Source organism: Chiloscyllium plagiosum, chromosome 9 (genome assembly GCF_004010195.1).
Source record: "Chiloscyllium plagiosum isolate BGI_BamShark_2017 chromosome 9, ASM401019v2, whole genome shotgun sequence".
In the NCBI taxonomy this organism is placed as follows: Eukaryota; Metazoa; Chordata; class Chondrichthyes; order Orectolobiformes; family Hemiscylliidae; genus Chiloscyllium; species Chiloscyllium plagiosum.
Genome location: NC_057718.1, coordinates 25,781,995 through 25,802,825, shown reverse-complemented (window position 1 = coordinate 25,802,825; position 20,831 = coordinate 25,781,995). Strand labels below are relative to the sequence as shown.

The window sequence follows — 20,831 nt, the reverse complement described above, 5'->3', positions numbered from 1 at the left end:
GAATACTCCCCACTTGCCTGGATGAGTGCAGCTCCAAAAACTCTCGAGAAGCAGGACACCATCCAGGATAGAGCAGCCCGCTTCATAAGCACCATATCCTCAAATATTCAGTTCCTCTACCACTGATGCTCAGCAGCAGCTGTGTGTACCACCTACAAGAAGTGTGCAGAAACCCACCACAGATCCTTACACAGTGCCTTCCAAACCCCATACCAGATCCACCTCACAGCATAACAGTAGCAGATACAGGGGAACACCACCACCTGAAAGTTCCCCTCCAAGATACTCACCATCCTGAACGTATCACTGTTCTTTTAGTGCCACTACCAACAGCCAATAGAATGCAGCAGTTCAAAAAGGCAGCTCGTCACCACCCTGTTTGCCCAGCCAGTGATGTCCACGTCCCATAAGTGAATAAAAAAGAAGCCACCAGGTTGAAAGCTACAAAACTCCCTCCTCCTAAAAGCTGAGTACTTTGACCAAACCTTTTGGCATTCTTCCAAACATATCTTTTCATTCTGTGCCAAGTTTTGTCTGATCATTCTTTTTATGAAGTGCCTTGGGACAGATTTCTCCAATGAAGGTACTTTTTCAGAACAAATTATTCCTATTGAGCAGTCACTATACTAAAGTGTGTGCTTATTAACACAAGGTGGAACAGGTTGTGCTAAGTTGTGATATCACCTGCTTACTGGCAAACTCTATCAATGCTCAACAATAGTTGCTTAGGTGAGGTATCAGGGGTTGGCAACATCTCATGTCATGCAACAAGGACTTAATGCCCTTAACTATACACAATGATATCAACTTAACATTGTATCATTTGCTATCGAAGAAAATGATACAATCTGGAATACTCTTATTAAATGAAATTGTCCAGCCTTATTCGACATGTTAAGTTCAACATATTTTAATATGAAGCAAGGACATGAATCTATACTTTTCCCTTGCTGTTTTAAGGTATGCCTATTGAGAATAGGTTGCTTCGACTTATCAGCAACATATAAAAATTCTAAAGGGATACCACTGGCAGTGGCTCCACTGTATTCTTCAGATTCCTTGAAATCATCTTCATAAGAGCTCAAGCAATGCTTTTGCAAAATTACCTCCAATGGATAGGACACTGTGCCCAGATGGTCAAGAAGGATACGTCCCGCCAGCTCTTGTTTCTCATAACTCTCAGGTGGGCAGTGTTTTGGGAAAGACGAAAGTCCTCAAAGATTTCTTGAAGAGTCTTAAAGAGTCCTTAAAGATTTACAAGGATGTTGCCAGGGTTGGAGGTTTTGAGCTATTAGGCGAGGCTAAATAGGCTGAGACTGTTTTCCCGAGAGGTTCAAAGGCTGAGGGGTGGTCTTACAGAGGTTTATAAAATCATGAGGAACATGGATAGGGTAAATATACAAGATTGTTTCCCTGGGTAGGGTAGGGCATAGGTTTAGGGTGAGAGGGGAAAGATTTAAATGGGACCTAAAGGGCAACTTTTTCAGGCAGAGGGTTGTGCGTGAATGGAATGAGCTCCCAGAGGAAGTGGTGGGGGCTGGTACAATTACAGTATTAAAAAGGCATCTGGATGGGTACATGAATACGAAGGGTTTGGAGGGAAATGTGCCAAGTTCTGGCAAATGAGATTAGATTAATTTAGGATATCTGCTCAGTATAACTTGACCAAAGGGTCTGTTTCCATGCTGTACAATTCTATGACTCTAAAGCATATCAAAATTGACAACCATGATGGAGAAGCTTACCACCAATGGTTCAAAATATTGACAACTTGGTGATTAAGCTGCATCGCACTTTAAGTCAAAACATCTCAATGATGAGGCAGAGAAGGAAAGCAAAGCGAGCAAATCCCTCATCCTAGGTCCTAGTACCTTGTCAGGTGTTTTGTTTCATATCAACTGATCTGTGTGTCGAGATTGATCCTGGTATTTCCCATGACATCCTCAAACTGAGGGAGAGCTGTTACCCGCCATCAGATTCTGGGCAGGAATTAAGCTCAGAGCAAATGCTGGTCTGCAGCTATATCTTTGCAAAGTGCAGCAGAAAGTCAGTTTACATGGGTAATGTTCCTACAACACTCGCGACAGCACTACAGAGAGAGCACAGCAGCACTGATGGGGAAAATCCTGAACTATATCCCTGATCTTCCTTATCTCCCTGTGGGGTTCATAAACCCCCGAATGACAGCACAGTGCATTCTTCAAATTTACATATTACAAACATCAACCTATTCCTCGGCACAGAATATTGACGCACTATAATAACAAAGAAACACAGCCTGTGATTTACTGCGAGTTCTCCAGATTGGTCAGACCAGTGAAGGTTTTGCAAAAATCTCTTTGCATCGCTTTCCTTCAATCAGGAAAATTCTTGAGAAAACTCTGCAGTTGATTTCTACACAGAAATATGTTTCCAAAATCCAAAAACATTCTGTAGAGCAAGAAGAATTTTTATCAACATCAACACGTTAAACGTATTAGAATGGTTGAAATAACTGAAAGCCTTTTTTTCAAACCTTTTGGATACTGTCCTTACTTACTGACTTATAACGTTAATAAAATCCAGCACCTGATTTTCTCTCTGCTCAACAATGCCACTCTGAGTTTATCTCACTTACCCTCACTTGATTTCTCAGAGTAATCTTGATCTGGCACAGCAATATCAGTGATGAGAGAGAGATCCTGTGGTGTTGCAATCACCCATGCTGCCAATTCGTCGTCACCATCAGAGGAATATTCCAACCCACATGCCGTCTCAAAATCGCAGTAGAAATCTGAAACAATATGATTAAGATGTAGGGTGAACCATTTACAAGAAGGAATAACAAGGCAAAAGAGGCATTGTCAGAATATTTAGCATAAATATTTCAGGAGGTGAGCCCAATTTGGGGTAAATCATTTCTCTGGTCACTTTTGATACTGGCTGTAAGAACACATTACAAGACGAGTTTGTGAAGTCACAATTTTAATCCTGAAAATTAATCCTGAAAATGAGGCTAGATTAAGAATATGTGACATTTTCTTACTATGGTTACATTCAAAATAAAAGAACAATTTGAACATTGGGAACAAAACTGTTATAAGGTAAGGAGCAAAAGATTATTTAACATTCAAAATGTGAGATGAGTTCCAAAAGACCATGATAATTCTTGCCTCTCACTAATTCTCAGTAGAGAAAGGGAGAGGGTGAGTTTCACACTGAGGCCACCAGATTTACAGCTATCACAATCTAGAAACTTTTGTCATCAACCATGCCAAAGTCCACTATGGAATAATCATAACTACACCATTCCTATGTTAAAAGTCACACAACACCAGTGACTTCACTTGATAAAGGAGCAGTGCTCCGAAAGCTTGTGATTTCAAATAAAACTGGCGGACTATAACTTGGTGTCATGTGACTTCTGACCTCGGCAAAAGTGAGCACTGCAGATGCTGGAGACTAGAGTTGAGAGTATGGTGCTGGAAAAGCATAGCAGGTCAGGCAGCATCTGAGGAGCAGGGAAATCTACATTTCAGGCAAAAGCCCTTCATCAGGAATGAGACTGGGAGCCTCAGGGGTGGAGAGATAAATGGGAGTGGGGTGGGGCTAGGGGGAAGGTAGCTGAAAGTGCAATAGGTGGATGGAGATGGGGGTAAAGGGAATAGGTCGGAGGGGAGAGCGGAGTGGACAGGTGGGAAGGAAGATGAACAGATACTACAGTTCAAGAGGGCGGTGCTGAGCTGGAAAGTTGGAACTGGGATAAGGGTTGCGCTTCGGCGGGTCGGTGTGGACTTGTTGGGCCGAGGGGCCTGTTTCCACACTGTAATGTAATCTAAAAAAAAAGTTCAAGAGGGCGGTGCTGAGCTGGAAAGTTGGAACTGGGATAAGGTGGGGTCTACCCCAGTCCAACACCAGCACCTCCACATTACTCCTGCGTCTACAGAAAATAGAAGTGTAGAGCACTTTTTTTTTCAAATACATACCATTTAATGTTAATTTAAATTCCACTTGAGGGGAATAGGTTAAATTTCACTCTGTGAGCTAGTGCAACTTAAATTCAGTCAATTAACAAAATACAGAAATGAAATCTCACCTTGGTAGTGGTGACCATGAAACTATCATTGGTTGTTGTACAAACACATCTAGTTCACATGAAAGAAGGAAATCTGGCATCTCCACCTAGTCTGAATTGCATGTGCTTTCAGACTCATAGCTGTGCAAGTACCCTCTGAAATGGCTTAGCAAACCATTCAGTTCAAGGGAATTTTGGGATACATTACTACAGTTAACATTGCCAGTGAAGAAACCAATGTCGTAAGGATAACAACAGCCACAATTGGAGACAGAAGTCAAGATGGCTGTGATTCCTCTGTTGAGGAAGATCAGTATATTGTTGAGGAAGGCCTGAGCATGGCAGGAAGACTTTTAAGGAAATAAGTGTTTTGACAAAAGAAGGTCAGAGAAACGCACTTGGTTGGCAAATGTTAGAGCAAGATGAAACAAGAGCAGAAATTGCTGCAGAAACTCAGCTGGTCTGGCAGCATTTGTGGAGATAAAGCAGAGTTAATGATTTGGGTCTAGTGGCCCTTCTTCAGAACTGGAAGAAAGGTTACTGGATCTGAAAAATTAACTCTGCTGTCTCTCCCACAGGTACTGCCAGACCTGTTGAGTTTCTCCAGCAATTTCTGTTGTTGTTTCCGGTTTCCAGCATTGAGCTCCAAGTGCAGCTCTTGCATCAAATCAGTATTGCACACTTATTGACCTCAAGCTCTGCCTAACTGCACATTACACAATATGACAAGATATAGGAGCAGAATTAGACTATTCGACCCATCGATCATCACTAATTTGTTTCTCAACCCTGATCCTCCTGCTTTCTCCCTGTAACCCATGATCCCTTTACTAATTAAGAACCTATCTATCTTTGTCTTAAATACACTCAATGAGTTGACTTCCACAGCCTTTTGCGGCAATGAGTCCCACAGGTTAACCACCATCTGGCTGAAGAAATTCCTCCTCATCTCAGTTCTAAAAAGCTGGCCCTTCACTCTGAGGCTGTACACTTGGGTCTGAGTCTCTTCTACTAGTGGAAACAGCTTCTGCACATCCACTCTATCCAGGCCTCTCAGGATACTGTAAATTTCAATGAAATTCCACGTTATTCTTCAAAACCCCAAGAGGTTCAGACCCAGAGTCCCCAACCACTCCTTATATGACAAGCTATTCATCCCCAGGATCATTCTTGTTAACCTTTTCTGGACCCCTCCAATACCAGCTCATCCTTCCTTAGATAAGAGGCCTAAAATTGCTCATAATATTCCAAATCTGGTCTGACCAGAGCCTTATACATCCTCAGCAGTACATCTCTGCTCTGTATTCTAGCCCTCTTGAAATGAATGCTACATTGTGTTAGCCTTCCTAACAACCAACAGAACCTGCACGCGAACCTGAAGAGAATCCTGAACTCAGACTCTTAAGTCCCTTTGTGCTTCAGATTTCCAAAGCCTTTCCTGTTTAGAAAATAGTCTGTGGCTGTATTCTACCCACCAAAGTGCATAACCTTACAGTTTCACACATTGTATTCCATCTGCCACTTCTTTGCCCTTTCTCCTAGCCTGCCCAAGACCTTCTGCAGTCTCCCTGCTTCCTCACTACTTGGACCTCAAACTATCTTTTTCTCATCTTCAAATTTAGGACTAGTGCCCTCAGTTCCTTCATCTAGCTCGTTAATGTAAAATGTGAATAGTTGTGGTCCCAACACAGACCCCGGCTGAATTCCACTTAAGCAACAGCTCCCATTCTGCTATCCTTTCTTCCTACTTGCTGCCTACTGCCAGTCAACTAACCCTCTGTCCATGCCAGCTTTTCACCCTGAATATCATGGGCTGTTAGTCTTCCTAACAGCCTTTTGTATAGCACCTTGTTAAAGGCCTTCTGGAAATCTAAATGGGTCACATCCACTGGCTCTCCTTCATTTAACTCGCTTGTTACCTCCTCATAGAATTGTTACAGATTTGTCAGGCATGACTTCCCCTTGACAAGATATGAGGTGCCGGTATTGGATTGGGGTACACAAGGTCAGTAGTCACACAACACCAGGTTATGTTCCAACAGGTTGATTTGAAATCACAATCTATCAGATCACTGCTCCTTTATCTGGTGAGAAGTGACTTCACCTGATGAAAGAGCAGCGTTCCGAAAGCTTGTGATTTCAAATAAACCTATTGGACAATAACCTGGTGTCATGTGACTTCTGACTTTCCCCTTGACCATGCTGTGCTGACTCAGCCCTATTCTACCATGCACTTTCAATTATTCATCAATCTCATTCTTAATAATGGATTCTAAAAGCTAGACCAAAGTCAGACTAACCAGCCTATAGTTTCCTGCCTTCTGCCTCACTCCCTTCTTAAACAGAGGTGTTACATTTAACATGTCCAGTCCTCTGGGATCCTCCCTGACTCCAGTGATTACTGAAAAATTACCACCAATACCTCTACAATCTCCCCAGCTATCTCCTTCAGAAGCCTAGAGTATTATCCATTGGGACACTCTAATGGACACTTTTTACTTCAGCACAGGAATGGCTTTGCCAGTTGCCATCTCGCTTAACTCCCAGCAGAATTGTGTGCCCAGATTGCCAGCATTACTTTGGACTTCAAAGATCATTTGTGTTGCCTACGTATCCAAATTTAGTACTACATATACGTGCTCAGAAACTGAGTCAAATGTTGATTTGATGGCTAAAGCAGTTCATTTGAAATGTTAATGCAAGTGGATTGATGGATATTGAAGCAGACAGTTCTAATCTTTCTGAATGCCATGTCATTAGGAGAATCCAATAACATCATTCGGGGAAATTGCAAGCAATAAAGGACAATATCCAGACTTCACTGTCTTATTTCATAAGCTCCAGTCAGCTATCCGCTTACTTGAAAAGAGATGCCATTTATAATACACAGCTTGTGCTCCTCAGCTTTCAGGTCTGATTTTAACGTGCAATAGGAGTCATGAGACAAGGTGGATAACAATCCATTTCCACCATAGCAACATCATCACTGATAATCTTGATTATCAATGTACTGCTAACAGATCTTTTCTCTCAGCCCTATTCTGCACAATCATACCTTCCAAGAGGATTCAGTACTAGAAACAATAATTTTTTAAAAATTTAACCCAAAGATACTATGTATGGGTCAAGATTGTTACTAGGTGCAAAAAGCTTAATGATTGTCTATCAGAGGTAAGAGGCAACAACTATTGGAAGGGTCAAAATCTTTATTTTATTTTCGACAAAAATGCAAGAGCAATAGGTACTGTTTCCATGATGAAGGGCACTAAACAAAATAAGTGATGCTTAAAGTTTAAATCGACAATTTCTGTGAGATGGGTTTTCACTAGAAACAGTAAGTAAATATCGGCAAAATCACAAATGTCCACCGTACAATGACGTTTGAATACTCCTCATGCAGTTAAAAAGCCACTTAACCAGTAAGCATTTCCTAACCCTTGTCAATTGAGCTGCATTATTAAAAAAATGATTGAAGCAAAAGTGCAAAACGTTACACATCAATGACAGTGCTCTTTACAGAGAAGGAGGCATGTGTGAAAAGAGAATACTTGAGCTTTGAAATGCTCTCACTTTTTAAGAAATCAATATATTTTGCTCTGTATTATAAACGGTTAGTGCAGCTACGTGTGACAGAGAAAGTACACAAAAGAGGATTGAAAACATTAATATAAAGAAAGTAAAGCATGGCAAATTCTTAGCATTTTTTTCAGTAGCTTTCTTGTCTGTAAATTAATAATGAATTCTGACGAAGGGTCACTCAACTCAAAACTCTGATTTCTCTCCAACAATTTCTATTTTTGCCTCTGATTTACAGCATCTGCAGTTCTTACAGTTTTATTGTCAATTAAAAGGTTGTAGCTTTAATTACCACTGCTGAACTACGAATATTGAGACCACCAGTCCAATACAATACTGTCTCCCATATGCCCTCTCAGATGGGCAAGGAAGATCCAATAGTACTATTTTAAGGAAAAGTGGGGAGGGGGGGAGAGTTTTCCCTGGTCCCCTATCTGTCATTTATCCCTCAAACAAGAACAGATTATATGGTCATTGTTTGTGAGAAATTTGAATGGCAATTAGTTCTCATTTCATTGCTTGCTGTGCTCAAGCAGCACAGTGGCTCAGTGATTAGCACTGCTACCTCACAATGCCAGGGACAATTTCATCCTCGGGTGACTGACTGTGTGGCGTTTGCCCATTCTCCTACTCCACAGTCCAAAAGCTGTGCAGGTTAGCTGGACTGGCAGTGGGATATCTGGGGTTAAGGACTATGTTAAGATGCTGGGTGTGGGTAGGATGCTCTTTGGAGGACTTGTATGGACTTGATGAGCCAAATAGCCTCTTTCCACACTGTATGATTCTAAAGGTAAGCTTTGATTGTAGTCATGTGATAGATATAAGACAGATGTCAGAGGTAGTTTCTTTACTCAGCGAATAGTAGGGACGTGGAACGCACTGCCTGCAACAGTGGTAGACTTGCCACCTTTAAGTGTGTTTAAATGGTCATTGGATAGACATACGGATGAGAATGGAATAGTGTAGGTTAGATGGGCTTCAGATTGGTCCCACAGGTCAGCGCAACATTGAGGGCCAAAGAGCTTGTACTGTGCTGTAACGTTCTATGTACTTTGCACGAAAAATGGCGACAAATAAGTCTTATTTGAAGGTACAATATCAATCTCTCCACATAAGGGTTAGCACTAGTAATAGCTGCTTTCTGGGCATCTTGCCTGAAACTTGTGAAAATAAGGAGCAGCTTGAGGACCTTCAACAGAAATATATTGTCACTCAAGTGAACTTTCGCCCAGGGCATGCTCAGTTCAGGAAACAAACATTTCTTAAAGCAACCATTCAGGGAGACAACGATTTTTTAAAATCTTCTTCATGTGTAGCAGCAGTCAGATTCAAACCAGCCATTATAATATTAATTGTGCACCTTGCAATAGAGAAGAGTACAAATGAGTCAGGATCATACAGTGCCGGGTTCCAGCAGTGCAGAATTGTTCAGGTTTAGTTTGTGCAGAAGACTTTGAATAAAACATTTTATAATGTGAACTGCCCAATGATATATAGCAGTCAAATCATATCAGTACCAATGCATCTGCTGTAAGTAGTGGCACTGTAGCGTGTCTCACCTCACTGGGTTAGAAAATCAAGCCGTGCTATTTTTGGACTCATCACAAAAGTTACATGTTTTTGAAAAGTACACAGAATTCCTGTCTTTTTAGATGCAGGTTCATACACAGACACAGACACACCACACACACACACACACACGTAATGGGTAGAAGGTAAGACTGGGAAATCAGTTCAGTGGTCCCTATCCAGAAGACTTGCTGCAATTATCATTTGCTGATCAGAACACTGCTGTTCAATCTTTCTTCTCTAATTAATACAGGAGGTATTGTTAGTAGATTTGCAGTTGACACCTATATTGGTGGTGTAGTGGACAGAGAAGAAGGTTATCTAGTACAACAGGACCTTAATCAGATGGGCCATTGGGCTAAGGAGTGGCAGATGAAGTTTAATTTTGATATATGTGAGGCATTTTGCTAAGACAAACTAGGGCAGGATGTATACAGTTAATGACAGGTCCTGAGGGAGTGTTGCTGAACAAAGAGACCTAGGGGTGCAGATGCATAGTTCCTTGAAAGTGGAGTCACAGGTAGACAGGCATGCTTGCCTTTATCATTCAGAATATTGAGAAATGGATTTGAAATGTCTTGTTGTGGCTGCAGAGGACATTGCTGAGGCCATTTTTAGAATGGCAGAAGTGAGGACTGCAGATGGTGGAGATCAGATTATAGATTAGAGTGGTGCTGGAAAAGCACAGCAGGTCAGGCAGCATCCGAGGAGCAGGAAAATCAACGTTTCAGGCAAAAGCCCTTCATCAGGAATCCTGGTGCTTTTCCAGCACCACTCTAATCTAAACCCCGCCATTTTTCGAAAGCTGCATTCAACTTTGGTCTCCCTGCTTGAAGGAAGAAGTTGTTAAACTTGAAAGGGTTCAGAAAAGATTTACAAGAAAGTTGCCAGGATTGGAGAGTTTAAGCTGTAGGGACAGGCTGAATAGGCTGGGGCTGTTTTCCCTGGAGTGCCAGAAGCTGAGGGGTGACCTTATAGAAGTTTACAAAATCATGAGGGGTATGGATAGGGTAAATAGACAAGGTATTTTCCCTGGAGTGTCGGAGGCTGAGAGGTGACCTTATGGAGGTTTACATAGACAGGGCAATTGGCCAAGGTCTTTTTCCCATGGTCGGGGATCCAGAACTAGAGGGGGCATAGGTTTAAGTCGAGAGGGGAAAGATTTAAAGAGACCAGAGGGGAAACGTTTTCACGCAGAGAGTAGTGCGTGTAAAGAACAAGCTGCCGTAGGAAGTGGTGGAGACAGGGACAAATATAACATTTAAAAGGCATGTGGATGGGTTTGTAAACAGGAAGAGTTTAGAGGGATTTGGGCCAAATGCTGACAGATGGGGCTAGATCAGTTGAGGATAACTGATTGGGGCAGATGAATTGGACCAAGGAACTGTACATCTCTATGACTTGTTTGCAGGAGCTTCTGAGTGACTAACTCAGTAATTATTTAAGTTTCTGAATGAAAAATACTAACTTACAACAACTGACTAGAGGAAATAAACTGAGTATTTTAAGGCTTGAGATGCTTTTTTATTGCAGAGCAAAAACTGTTCCTTCCCTTCCAAAGGGCTAATGGCTTCTCTCTCAAACATTGACATCCACAAACTTTCAGCTACCTCAGAGCCAAGCACATAGCTTTGGGAGGCTGAAGGCCTTTGTCAGTGATAACTAGTCCATAGAAAAATTAGCTACTTATTAGAATCCTACAATTGCCTACAGTGCAGATAGAGGCCACTTAGCTCATCGAGTCTTCACCGACCCTCAGAAGAGCATCCCATACAGACTCACACCTCCACCCCATTCCTGCATTCCCACATTCACCATGACCATTCCATCTAAACTGCACCTCTTTGGACTTCTTGATGGCCAAAGCTCCATTTGTACACAGGTGACTTCAGCTCATCTGTAAGTCGGTTTTCCCCAACACTTGCACAAATAGCTATGTCAACAGCACTTACAATGAATGTTAGGTAGCTTGCTTTAAAAAAATCCAGCAATTCTTCAACCATCTTTGGCTTTTTAACCAACCCATTTCCCATTTCAGTCCACAATCAAAGTAATAGAAAAATACAGATATGGTCTAGAGAACTGGAACAGAAATGGCTTTTGTAAGACTGAGTTGTTATTAAATACAAAGTAGCTGTGATGATTGTGATAGTAAGTTCAAGTATTGCATTTGATCTGAACAGCTCTCTCATAGCTGTCAGTTCTTTTAAATATTGATGAAATTTTCATAAATTGAAGAAGTCTATAGCAGATACTTTAAATCAACAAATGTTCCTAAGAGTCCTGAAATTGACTTTTTTCATGTAATTACATTTTTGCATTTATAGCTTGCTATTTATTGTGATTATAATTGTCTTAAGTATGGCAACATAATTCCAGTTGCAAATAGCATTCTAATCATTTTACAATAAAAAATCCATTACCGTATTCAAAATTTTCTGAAGGGATCTGTATTGTTTGTCAATGTTGCTGCATTTAGTGGCATTGCTAGATTTCAGTCAGTGGAAACAGCATTAGTGCTCGTTGTTCATTTTTACACAGGAGGGCTATATTTAACGCTGCAGTGTAATAATTACTAATGACTTATTTTAAAAGAGAGATTTGTTTTATCGGTCTCAATAGCTTTCCAATAAGCAAAATTTTTTTCTTAATTAAAAATAAGTGGTTGAAAATGCATTTACAGGCTAAGCATTATTTGAAAGAGAAAGGTGGGCCAAAATTTTGAATTGGCCCTTTCATTTATTCTGCATGAAATTTAAACATTGAAACATTTACCTGTTATTCATTCTCAGATTCTGACTGGGTTGCAGTGAATTTTCAGTTTTTATTTCAGATTATAGCAATCACTTTGGCCTTCAGTAAGGCATTCGACAAGGTTCCCCATGGGAGACTGGTTAGCAAGGTTAGATCTCATGGGATACAGGGAGAACTAGCCATTTGGATACAGAACTGGCTCAAAGGTAGAAGACAGAGGGTGGTGGTGGAGGGTTGTTATTCAGACTGGAGGCCTGTGACCAGTGGAGTGCCACAAGGATCGGTTCTGGGTCCACTACTTTTCATCATTTATATAAATGATTTGGATATGAACATAGGGGGTATAGTTAGTAAGTTTGCAGATGACACCAAAATTGGAAGTGCAGTGGACAGTGAAGAAGGTTACCTCAGATTACAATGGGATCTTGATCAGATGGGCCGATGGGCTGAGGAGTAGCAGATGTCATTTAATTTAGATAAATGCGATGTGTTGCATTTTGGGAAAGCAAATCTTAGCAGGACCTATACACTTAATGGTAAGGTCCTCAGGAGTGTTGCTGAAGAAAGAGACCTTGGAGTGCAGGTTTATTGCTCCTTGAAAGTGGAGTCGCAGGTTGATAGGATAGTAAAGTTTGGTGTGCTTTCCTTTATTGGTCAGAGTATTGAGTACAGGAATTGGGAGGTCATGTTGCAGCTGTGCAGGACATTGGCTAGGCCACTTTTGGAATATTGCATGCAATTCTTGTCTCTTTCCTATCGGAAAGATGTTGTGAAACTTGAAAGGGTTCAGAAAAGATTCACAAGGATGTTTCCAGGGTTGGAGGATTTGAGCTACAGGGAGTGATTGAATAGGCTGGGGTTGTTTTCCTGGAGCGTCGGAGGCTGAGGGGTGACTTTATAGAGGTTTATAAAATCATGAGGGGCATGGATAGGATAAATAGACAAAGTCTTTTCCCTGGGGTTGGGGAGTCCAGAACTAGAGGGCATAGGTTTAGGGTGAGGGGGGAAGATATAAAAGGGACCTAAGGGGCAACGTTTTCACACAGAGAATGGTGAGTGTATGGAATGAGCTGCCAGAGGAAGTGGTGGAGACTGATACAATTGCAATATTTAATGGGCATCTGAATGTATGTATGAATAGGAAGGGTTTGGAGGGATATGGGTCAGTTGCTGGCAAGCGGGACTAGATTGGGTTGGGATATCTGGTCAACATGGACGAGCTGGACCGAAGGGTCTGTTTCCATGCAGTACATCTCTATGAGTCTATAACACTGACTGCACTTCAAAAGGAGTTCAGTGATTGTTCAATGCTTTGCATCTAATGACATGAAAGATTGTTAATTCAGTGCAAGCAATTTCTCCTTTATCCATTGATCCGTTTAGTTCTAAGAACTATATTTAACACCTTCCTGAAAACATTCAGTATTTTAGCATCAAATCTTTCTTTGGCTGAGGATTCTGCATGCTTATCATTCTCTGGTTGAAAAATGCTCTTCTCATCTCAATGCCAAATGACCTACCCGATATACTTTTTCTGGACTCCTTAAGACCATCCTTTCTCTGCCTACTCCATCTAGTCTTGCGTTTACCCTGTCTAGTTCACATGAAGGAATATTATGCATTGGCACACACAAGGTATCATGACTGTTCATGGCTTTTTTTAAGAATGAGGGTGATCTCATACAAACCCGCAGTAAAATTGTTCACTGATTTGTTGACTTATTTCCTTAACTAAAAAGCCCTGGTGTTTAAAGGTTTCAAATTTAGGACTGAGTTATCACAATACTTGAAGTGAGAAAGAAACCCTGAAATCAGCCAATCACATCAAGTCCATCTAATCATGATCTGTCCCTTTATTGGGTTGGTTTTGTTGATCATACTCGCATGCACTCCACACAAATAATAAATTCATTAATTCTAAACTGGCACCATCTGTTGGAACCTTAGGTGTTATGCCACCATTCCAGTCAGCGCATCACAGGAAATTACAAGTGCGCACCAAGTAGTTTCTCAGGCATTAATTTTAAGTTACAAAAGATTTTGGACCCTGTGCCCAAACTATGCTATGAATGCAGACCATATGGAATCACTGCCTTAAGGGTTGTAAGGTACATCCCATGGGAAGCAGCCAAGTAAAATGTCAAAGCTCCTGGTGCTGAGAAACTGCCCTGTTGACACACTGGGATTTAATCGAGATCACAAGTAAACCTTCAAGGCATAGAGTAAAAGTAACATCATTCCTGCATTTACCCTGCCCAGACTTGTTAGAATTTTACTGCGGGTTTGTATGAGATCACCCTCATTCTTAAAAAAAGCCATGAACAGTCATGATACCTTGTGTGTGCCAATGCATAATATTCCTTCATGTGAACTAGACAGGGTAAACGCAAGACTAGATGGAGTAGGCAGAGAAAGGATGGTCTTAAGGAGTCCAGAAAAAGTATATCTGGTAGGTCATTTGGCATTGAGATGAGAAGAGCATTTTTCAACCAGAGAATGATAAGCATGCAGAATCCTCAGCCAAAGAAAGATTTGATGCTAAAATACTGAATGTTTTCAGGAAGGTGTTAAATATAGTTCTTAGAACTAAACGGATCAATGGATAAAGGAGAAATTGGGAACAGGCTACTAAGTAGGATCATCAGCCATGAGCACAGCAAGCTGGAAGATCAGAATGACCTACTCCTGCTCAGATTTTCTATGGTTCCATGACCCCGGGTAACACAAATCTCGAGCCTTTAACATGCGGTTTAGGGAACTGCCTCACTGGCTAAAGGGAACATCCTCAGCATCCAGAATCAGAGAGTGTGGTGCTGGAAAAACACAGCCGGTCAGGCAGCATCCGAGGAGCTGGTGATTCGACGTTTCGAGCATAAGCTCTCCATCAGGAATGAGGGGGTGGGCCAAGAGGGTTGAGAGATTGAGAGATTGAGAGTTAAATCGGGGGTGTGGTGGCAGTGTGGAGGTGCGGGAGTGGAGCTGGACTGGAGGGTTCTGTCCTTGTTGCAGTTGGAGGGCTGGGGTTTGAGGGCAGAGATGCAGAAAGTGGATGAGATTTGCTGGAGAGCTTCACTGACCACGTGGGAGGGGAAATTGCAGTCTTTGAAGAAGGAGGCCATCTGGTATGTTTTGTGGTGGAATTGGTCCTCCTGGGAGCAGATGTGATGAATTGGGAATAGGGAATTGCATTTTTACAGGAGGCAGGATGGGAGGAGGTCTTGTCCAGGTAGCTGTGGAGATTGATGAGTTTATAATCGATGTCCATGTTGAGTCAGTCACAGTTAATTCAGATGGAGAGGTCCAGGAAGGAGAGGAAAATGTCCAAGATGGTCCAGATGAACATAAGGTTGGGGTGGAACTTGTTAGTGAAGTTGATGAACTGTTCAACTTCCTCATGGAAGCACGAGGTGGCGCCGATCCAGTCATCAATGTAGTGGAGGAAAAGGTGGGAAATGGTGCCGGCGTAGCTGCAGAAGATGGACTGTTCCACGTACCTTCTGAAAAGAAAGGTATAGCTGGGGCCCATGCAGGTGCCTATGGTTACCCCTTTGGTCTGCAGACCAAACCCTTGCCACCTGACGCCTGGAGGAAGAACGCATCATCTTCCATCTTGGGACCATTCAACCACATGGGATCAATGTGGATTTCATCAGTTTCCTCATTTCCACTCCCCCGACCATATTCCAGATCCACCCTTTCAACTCAGCATCGGCCTCTTGACCTGTCCTACCTGTCCATCTTCTTTCCCACCTATCACTGCCTCCTCCTCTCCGACCTATCACTTTCACCCCCCTGCTCAGTCTATCTATCACATTCTCTGCTGCCTTCCCCTGAGTCCCACCTCCTCCCATTGATCTCTCAGCCCCTTTGGGCCACCCCCTCATTCCTGATGAAGAGCTGATGCTTGAAGCATTGATTCTCCTGCTCCTCGGATGCTGCCTGACCTGCTGTGCTTTTCCAACACCACACTCTTTGACTCTGATCTCCAGCATCTGCAGTCCTCACTTTCTCCCATCCTCAGCATCCAGCCTGCCCATGGACTGAAAAAGCCTGTTGCAAGATTTACTGCTGCTGCTGTCATTAGTGTCACCAGACGAATTGCAGAAAGGCACACAGTCTTCAATCTGCAGATGTTCCACATCATTTAATTACAGCTCTTCACTAAAGTTATGACTGCTATCAGTGTCAATCCTCTACTTTAAAGGTCCATTTGGTAATTTCATATAGGTTCCTGCTAGTGGAAGAGTTATTCACTATTCTCTGACACAAGCTGGAAACTGCCTCTGTTGACTTCCAATCAGTCATGAATTTCCTCTGTGCCTGTCAACAATGTTCTCTGTCAAGTCCACTTATAGATAGTGCCACCTTTTGTGAGCCAGCAGGAGACCTTTAAATCATAAAATCCTTATAGTGTAGAAAGAGGCCATCTGGCCCATCAACTTTGGAACAGCATCCCACATAGAGCCACCCCCAACCTATCCCCATATTCCCATGGCTATGCCTGGACACTTCAGGGCAATGTAGCATGGCCAATCCACTATTCCTGCACATCTTTGGATTGTGGGGGAAGCCAGAGCACCCAGACGAAACCCACACAGACACAGGAAGAACATGCAAACTTCACACAGTCACCCAAGGCTGCAATTAACCCTAGTTCCTGGCGCTGTGAGACACCATGTTAACCACTGAGACACCATGCCACGGAATACTGACCGAATAAAGAGTTCAGAAGATGGACAGAGGTTAGATAACCCCCTCTTTTTTCTAAGCTGGTTTCTGAAGCAGCGATTATAACAGAATGTGATGGAGAACGCAGCAGCCCATTGAGTTTCTTGAGCACTTTGTTTTATTTCCAACTTCCAACATCCACAATAATTTGCATTGATTTGGTGACTCAGAAAGTTGGCTTAGAAATGGTCATGTGACCTGTTGTCATAGAATCATGGAGATATACAGCACAGAAACAGACCTTTTGGTCCAACTCGCCCGTACCGTCCAGATATCCGGAATTAATCTAGCCCCATTTTCCAGCACTTGGCCCATGTCCCTCTAAACCCTTCCTCTTCATATACCCATCCTGATGTCTTTTAAATGCTGTATTTGTACTAGCCTCCACCACTTCCTCTGGCAGCTCATTCCATCCACGTATCATCCTTTGCATGAAAAGGTTGCCCCTTAGGTCCCTTATAAATCTTTCCCATCTCACCCTAAACCTATGCCCTCTGTTTCTGGACTCCCCCAACTCAGGGAAAAGACATTGTCTATTTACCCTATCCATGCCCCTCATGATTTTATAAATCTCTTGTCGGAGGAACTGCAATTTTGGGTGTGACAACTTCTGCAAATAGAATTGTCAATATTATTTCAATGTTCATGCTCATACATAAGAGCACAGGGAGTGTGCAATATTGAATAGATTGAGCATTTGCAAAGTGGCACTGATCTACCTTGTGTCACCTCATCCCAGTCAGAGATAAATTTCAATAGATCAAAAATCAAGAAGCTTCCAAATAGTCAATGTGAATTACAGGAACAAATATGCAGAGGGATTGGGGAGACTTGGAGGAGCAATAGGGTTGTCATAGGAGGGGATTTTAATTTTCCTAACATAGACTAGGACTGCCAGAGTGTCAAATGGTTCGATGGGGTGGAATTTGTTAAGTGTGTTGAGGAAAGTTTCCCTAAACAGTATATAGAGGGTCCTACTCGGGAAGGGGCAAAACTCGACTTACTCTTGGGGAAATAGGACAGGACAGGTGACTGAGATGACAGTGGAGAGCACTTTGGAACCAGTGACGATAATTCCATTAATTTTAAAATAGTTGTGGAGCGGGACAAAACTAGTCCACAAGTTCAAGTTCTAAATTGGGGCAAGCCAAATTTTGATGGAATTAGACAGGAGCTTGCAGAGGTTTATGGGAATAGTTTGTTTGCAGGCAAAGGGACCTCTGGCAAGTGGGAGGCCTTTAAAAGTGAGATAAATAGAGTTCAAGGTATATGTTCCTGTAAGGGTGAAGGGCAAGGTTGTGGGAGGTTTGTGCGTGGGAGATCATGCCTCACAAGTTTGTTAGAATTCTTTGATGAAGTGACCAGGAAGGTGATGAGGGCAGAGCAGTAGACATTGTCTAAATGGATTTCAGTGAGATCTTCGATAAGATTCCACATGGTAGTCTGCTCTGGAAGCTTAGATCACATGGAATCCATGGTGAGTTGGCAAATTGGATACACAATAGGCTTGATGGTAGGAAGCAGAGGATAATAGTGGAAGGATGCTTGTTGAACTGGAGGCCCTGTGACTAGTGAAGTGCCTCAAGGGTCAATGCTAGGACAACTGCTGTTTGGTATCTATATCAGTGATTTGGATGAGAGTGTACAAGGCATGATTAGTAAGTTTGCAGATACTGTTACAACACAGATAAACCCTCTTGCTTACTTTAAACCAGCAACACAGAAAAGATTTATCCCCTGCAGTAATCTGAAGATTCGAGAGGACAAGAACTATTTAAAGTACAAATTAACAACTTTATTTCTTAAAGTATAACAGAGAATAGTTAACTAACAACTATTTACAGCTCCTTCCTCTAACCTATCTTTTACTTTCCCTTCTACAATAGCGGTCTAATAAAACCCCCCAATTAAGATTTACTGAAAAATTCTAATTTTAAAACCAGCCAGCTGTCGAATCTTCTCTTTGCAGACTTGCTCTCCACATCAGTGTCGATGATTTTCTCTGTGGAACCTTCTTCTCTGGACAAGTACCTCTCAGACAGTTCGACTAGCAGTCTACATCTATTGGTCTTTAGGCAGTTCTCCCTCAACTGTTCAACCTTTCCTGGTCTTATACCCTCAAAGCATCGGATTATGTCATTGTCTTTTAAGGTTATCAATATACTAAATTCAAACTTGATTGGACTTTGGAATATTTTTGGGGCATAATTTAAACTGATTGGCCTAATGCAAATTTGTTTTTGATTAGATTACTTACAGTGTGGAAACAGGCTCTCTGGCCCAACAAGTCCACACCGACCCTCCGAAGAGAAACCCACCCAGACCCATTCCCCTACACCTAACACTACAGGCAATTTAGCATGGCCAATTCACCTAACCTGCACATTTTTGGACTGTGGGAGGAAACCCACGCAGACACAAGGAGAACATGCAAACTCACACAGACAGTTGCCTGAGGCAGGAATTGAACCAGGGTCTCTGGTGCTGTGAGGCAGCAGTGCTAACCACTGTGCCACCGTACCGCCCCCCTAGACAGCCAGCTACCCTAACTGCTGGACCAAAAGGTTACATTGTATCTTGTTCAGAACACTTGGTGCTGCCAGGTAGTTCTGTTAGCTTTCTCTCTTAAAGGTACAGTACACTCACATCTTCATAACAATATCACTAAAACAGACAGTATCATGGACAGTGAGGAAAGTTATCAGAAATTTCAGCTGGGGAAGTGGGCTGAGAAATAGCAAATGGGAGTTTAATATAGACAAGTGTGAGGTCTTGCATTTTGGAAAATCAAATCAAGGTAGGGGTTTTATGGTGAACAGTAGGGCCTTAAGGAGTATGTGATGATGCTGCTCCTTTAACAAGGTTATGATGTACTTGGGTTTTTTTCAGAGGGGTTGTAAATGTAGAAGTTTTTTTATTAGATTAGATTCCCGACAGTGTGGGAACAGGCCTCTTGGCCCAACAAGTCCACACCGACCCTCCGAAGAGTAACCCACCCAGACCCATTTCCCTCTGACTAACGCACCGAACACAATGGGCAATTTACTATAGCCAATTCACCTGACCTGCACATCTTTGGACTGTGAGAGGAAACCAGAGCACCCAGAGAAAAGTTCCGGGGTATCTGAGTTGGATGGGTTTTAGGGTCAATTTGCTTATAGCTAACAGATATTGCCTCAAGTAAAAGGCTTTCAAGTTTTAAGAAAAGCACTTGACCTTGAAAGGGGAATGGCCAGTTCTCACAGTTCAGCTGTTCTCTGGTCTGGTTTGGTTTGGTTTGGTTTGGGTTTTATCAGTCTGGCTGTTCAGAGCTGCTGGTCAGTTGTTAACCAGGAATCCAAAAGAAACAACTCCATGGAAGAAGGTGTTCCAAGCTGAATCACTCTGCTGTCTCTCTCTCTCCTGTAAGACTCTGTGTTTGATTTTACCTTTTTTTGCCAAGGGGTGTTTATGAGGAATCTTGCAGGAATTTGGAACAGCATCCGTAAGTTTGGCTAGTCTGTGGGTTTTCAGATAGATTAAGTTATTCTGTATTCTGTTATGTTTTGTTTGCGTTTCATTCAGTACCCTGTAAATAAATTGTATTTTGCTTAAAACTGAAGGATTTGACCAGTTGCATTACTCCTGCAATATCCATTTTACACTTGCTCAAAACAACTAGAAAGGTTAGGGTCAGGATTACCTTCTCGAAATGCTTTGAGGGGTCTGGCCTGGACCATAACCACTGCAGTGGAATAGAGTGCCCTTGGAGTTCAGGTTCACTGTTCTCTGAAAGTGGAGTCACAGGTAGACAGGGCGGGGATGATGGAGTTTAGCACACTGGCCATCATCATTCAGGGCATTGACTGTAGAAGTTGGGAAGTTATATTGCAGTTGTACAAGACGTTGGTGAGACCACACTTGGGAGTATTGTGTTCAGTTTTGATCACCTTGCTATAGGAAGGATGTTAATAAACTGGAAAGCTTGGAGAAGAAATTTACAAGGATGTTGTCAGGACTAACCATCTGAGTTATAGGGAGAGTTTGGACAAACTAGGACTTTTTTTTTAATGTGTAGGAGACTCAGAGGAGATCCTACAGAAGAGAGGCATGTAGAGAAATTCTAAGATAAAGTCACTGATAGGCGTAGTCTATAGGCCACCAAATAATA

At 42.2% G+C, this 20,831-nt stretch overlaps 1 protein-coding gene across 1 annotated transcript in view; it reads right to left on the bottom strand.

Moving 5' to 3' along the window:
• Window positions 1-20,831, bottom strand: part of LOC122552709 (ALK tyrosine kinase receptor-like) — a 1,052,914-nt gene that overhangs the window by 779,038 nt on the left and 253,045 nt on the right. Inside the window, exon 3 of the mRNA XM_043695597.1 lies at window positions 2,618-2,773. The gene's annotated coding sequence lies outside the window, so the exon portion shown is untranslated. The remainder of the gene's footprint in view (window positions 1-2,617; window positions 2,774-20,831) is intronic.